Source organism: Triticum urartu, chromosome 2A (genome assembly GCF_056163025.1).
Source record: "Triticum urartu cultivar PI428250 chromosome 2A, HENAU_Tu73, whole genome shotgun sequence".
Taxonomy (NCBI): domain Eukaryota; kingdom Viridiplantae; phylum Streptophyta; class Magnoliopsida; order Poales; family Poaceae; genus Triticum; species Triticum urartu.
In genome coordinates this window covers 41,239,112-41,243,987 of record NC_141874.1, presented here as the reverse complement: position 1 = coordinate 41,243,987, position 4,876 = coordinate 41,239,112, and the positions used below count along the sequence as shown (strand labels likewise).

At 50.3% G+C, this 4,876-nt stretch overlaps 1 pseudogene; it reads right to left on the bottom strand.

Annotated features, from left to right (window-relative positions):
* Nucleotides 1–3,596: 3,596 nt before the first annotated feature.
* LOC147983420 (uncharacterized) lies at nt 3,597–4,540 on the bottom strand (annotated as a pseudogene).
* Between the last annotated feature and the right edge of the window lie 336 nt (nt 4,541–4,876).

Below are 4,876 nucleotides of genomic sequence, written 5' to 3'. Positions count from 1 at the left end.
GAAGGGAATCATCAAATCCCCCCTAAAGGAAAATCTAGATTGTACCTGCGAGTTAGAAACTAACATCAAAATCCTCCAAAAGCAGAGAAAGAGATAGAGGAGAGGATCCATGGATCGCTTTAGACGATTGCTGCCTAAAGAGTGGAGAAGGGACTGGAGGTGGAGCACGGACGGAGGAGAAACAGGCTACACATGGATGTTGCATCTGTTCCTAAGCGAGGAGGTGGGACATTGGGCGAGAAAAAGATTGTTCACTGTTTTTTTTACAGAGAGGAGGTCGTGGGAGGTGGGACATTGGGTCAGGACTCTTGGAATCTCATCCGGTGACTGTAGACAGTTAATACCTCGATCCAATGGATGATTTTTTTAATTATGAGGATTAACGTGGAGCTTCGTATGGTGCCTCCGATTAGTAAATATAAGATATAAGATGCTCGTGCATCCATTGTTTCCTGAATAGTTCAGCAGAGAAGAGTGCATCGCGAGGCAAAACAATAAATAGAAATGCTAAGCATAAAAATAACCATGCTGACACATCAAAACAGAAAATGGTGACCTAAACATAAGATCTCTATACTACTCCTACAATTGTAAGTCGATATATATTGTCAGCGTGTGTACAGTGTAGATCCAGTAACAAAATAGAATTATTTTTAGATAATGTCATCTTCTTCGTGGCATTCACTACAGAAATTAGGAATATATAAGTACTCTGGTTTTTGTATTGTAGCATAGGGAACTGAGATAAGCTGTTCTTTGTACAAAGAGTGGGTATTAGTATAAAAAAAATCAACAGAACCAAATTTGCAGAAACAGTACCATTTGGTAACTCACGGCTCTCAACAGTTCTACTCCCTTTGTTCCGAATTACTTGTCGCAGGTATGGATGTATCTAGATGTATTTTAGTTCTAGATACATCCATTTCTGCGACGAGTAATTTGGAACGGAGGGAGTATCTAGCAAATCTGGGATCAAACAACTAAACTCCACCTTTAAGCACAAAAAGAACGGAATACATATTTCAAGTCCAACCTCCAGCGTGTACACCTATCAAAGAGAATTAAAATGGGCAGAAGTTGCTTGGATGAAGGATTGGAGGCCGTCGGGTTTTAGGTATTATGGTGGTGGTCCCATACCTTGGCAGGAGAAACGGAGGGGCTGGGGATGTGTGGAGTAGGTCCTCGTCTCTGTTAGTCCTATTGTTTTTAAGGCGGTAAGGCGAAGCGAGGTGCTGGGGGGGGGGGGGGGGGGGCTCACTGCCTTAAGCGTTAAGGCATAAGGCGAGGTGATGCCTTAGAGAGTTCTAAGCAGCAGAATTAAGTAGAAATTGGTAGGCAAGGCATACAGCCAACACACCTTGCAATTGATGGTTGTAGAGTCCATATAGCATCCATCTCCATCCACTTTGCACTTGCTTTTCCCCCCCCCAACAGAATTCTGCATCAACATGAACAAATATGTTAGAAACTTAGAATAATGTATCACTTATCAGTCCACATTCCACAAAAAAATAGAAATAAAAGTGAGGCAGCGAGCAATTGGAAAGAAAGTCCACATTCCACAATGCATGACATATTACATAACCATTAACCAATTCAAATGACACAAGTTCACATAACAAAGGTCCACATAAGACATAACAGAATAATAGATAATTACAGCATAGCAAAAGGGATAAGGGTGGCCAGCTCTCTCATGTCCCTCCACTTCTCAATCAAAAGCCGTCATCATCAAACTCATGCATGGTGGCATTGGTGTTGTCTTCATCTTGGTCAGCATTAGTTGGATCTTGATCGTCATTGCTCACATCATCATCAACAACAACATAATCTAAATCCTCCTCCGCATTGGGCATACTTGAGTGTTGCTCTTGCTCCAAGTCCTCTTCACCATCTTCATCAGGAATTGTTGGCCGTGTTATTGTAGGTCTCTTGCGTCCGTAGTGTTGCACAGGACACTTGGTTGCCCCATATGAAGTGCAGTAGCTGTCCTAGGCAGATTGCGGCCTCAAAGGTTTGAAGATGCACCAATTGCCACATCAACATCCTCCCATGTAATGTCATCAGGACAACCTCGAGCTCCTTGAGGTACTGATAGTGATGGGTCAACCCACTCATTTCCACAATCAAAATCCTCAAGGACCAAAGGGTCAAAGCTTTTGTCGCCCACCTTCTCACGCCTCTTTTGAAATATTTGCATATTCTTTCGGTTGTATGAAACAAAGACTGGATCATTCAACCTTTCCCATTGTAATATGTTCCTTTTCTTTGTATGGATCTACAAAGTACAAACAACAAAGCTAAGGAGTAAATACCAAATAACTTGCTGAAATTACCATCGAACAAACACAAATAGTGCTTTACTAGTTGACTTACAAATTCAAATGTGCTCCAATTCCTCTCACAACCAGATGATGAAGCACAACGACTAACAATGCGCTTTGCAACCCTTTGTAGGTCAATGGACCGGCCACCATAGGAACTCCACCAATCAACTAAAACAAAGAAAACAAGCATATATTAAAAGTTTGTACAGAAATTACATTGCTGAAATTAACATTGCATTTAACATGACTTACGAGGGTTTTTTTTTTGTCTGAGTTTTCGAGTGCCAATGGATTAAAAAAGCCTTCTCGCAGGCCCTCATAGAGCACAGTTTGATGATCAATCTTGTTTTGAATAACGGGGTCCGGTACCATTTTTGCAAGCATATCATTAAAGCAACTCCTTAGCTCCCTGACTAAAGCATCATCATTTCTCCTTAGAATAGGGAAGAACTTCCTGGGTTCAAAAACAGAGCAGCCCCATACAATGGATGGTCCATTTAACTCTCCCAACGCTTCTCAACAATGTCCAAGACCTTCTTGAGCAAAGCTTTCTTGTTTTGTTGAGGGAAACCTTCATTGATCTTCTCCTTTGCATAGATCATAAGTGATGTAATCTCTGGCATGGCGGGCTGCTCATCACCATTTGCTACACTAAGCACTCTAAGAAGTGGAGTTGAAGCTCTAAGGCAGTCCTCAATTGAATTCCACCACTCAGCTGAAAGCACAATCTCTTGCACATTCAAGCCAGCTTGTGTCTTTGCTAAGTTGTTTCCAACCCATGCTTGACATGTAAATAGACTCCTCAAAGCGGCCTTTGTTGGAACCGTCAGTCCCTCGCAGCTGCCCTCCTCTCTCTCTCTCTGTTACCGTGGCTCGAACCAACAAGGAAGAAAGGGAAGGAGGAAGAAGAACAGGGACACGACGAGGTTTTTCCCGGCGCACGAGCGCCTATCGTTGAGCACGAACTCAACAACCCGCAGTTGTTACAACGGCCCTCGCGCGGCTTTATACGCGAGCCAGCGCACCAGGCATACACCCACGCCTCCACCCCTCCTGATCGCTCGCGCTCCGCTCGTGCCCGCGTCGCACTCCAACGCGCGCGCGCCCCACGGCAAGCTCCAACGGCCACGCCCCGATCATGCCACACGACTCGCCAATAGCTACAACCTAAACACACGCACATGCCGCACACCCGCACGGACACGCCCGCGCTGCGCCTGCACGCACACACACTCCTTGCCGCGGACCCGACACGCGCAGCGAGCCCGACGCGCGCCCATACACGCGCCCGGTGCGGTGAGCTCGTCGCCGCGGCTTATTACACCCAACAATCGCACCCTAAGCCGCGGCTCAGAGCAGCCCGGCGTCCTCGACGTCGTCCACGAGCAGGGCTCGCTCTGCCGCCGGGACTTCTTAAGCTGCGGACACTCGTGCTTGAAATGCCTGCGTTCGCCGCACTTGTAGCACCGTCCCCGCCGGTTTCCGCCGAGGCCCGAGGCTTCGCTGCACACGTCATTGTCGTCGTCCCGCGCTCCACCTCGTCGCTGCTCCCTCGCCCACCATTGTGTAGCCGTGTACAGCAGCTCGCCGCCTGCCCGCTCGCCGCCCGCCTACCCGCGCCGACGCAGCCGCTCGTCGAACGCCTTCAGGCGTCCCAGCGCGTCCTCGAACAGCAGCGTGTTCGGATCACAGAACTGCTCCATTCCGGCGACCGCCGCGTACAGACGCTCGGGAACGCAGTCCAGCAGCTTCTTCACCATCGCTGCGTCCTCCAGCGTTGATCCGAGCCCTGCAAAACGCGCCGCCATGGCCCCGAGCTTGCCAGCGAACTCGTCCAGCGTCTCGCCGCTCGCCATGCGCAGGAGCTCGAACTCGCTGCGCAGCGTGCCCAGCCGTGCCGCCCGGACGCGATCGGCCCCGACGAACCGGGCCTTCAGGCTGCTCCAAATCTCCGCCGCGGTCTTCTTCGCGGTCAACTGCAGCAGCAGATCATCGGCAAGCGCCCAGAGTAGGTAAGCCCGCACCGGCTTATCCTTCTTGGCGTGCACCGCCGACGCCGCGTCCTCCGGCGGCACCACCGTCTCCCATAGCCCGGCGGTGTCCAGATCGGCCTCCACCTTGATGGCTCAGGTGGTGTAGTTCTCCCCCGTGAGCACAGGCGCCGGATGCGACACCGAAGTGCCTGCTCCGCCGCCGTACGGGACAATCGACATCGCCGGCGCGCCCTGACCTTCACGTGGCTCTGATGCCAACTGTTGGAACCGCCAGTCCCTCGCAGCTGCCCTCCTTTCTCTCTCTGTTGTCGTGGCTCGAACCAATGAGGAAGAAAGAGAAGGAGGAAGAAGAACAGGGACACGATGAGGTTTTTCCCGGCGCACGAACGCCTATCCTTGAGCACGAACTCAACAACCCGCAACTGTTACAATGGCCCTCGTGCGGCTTTATACGCGAGCCAGCGCACCGGGCATACACCCACGCCTCCACTCCCTTCTGGCCGCTCGTGCCCACGTCGCGCTCCGACGCGCGCGCCCCATGGCGAGCTCCAACGG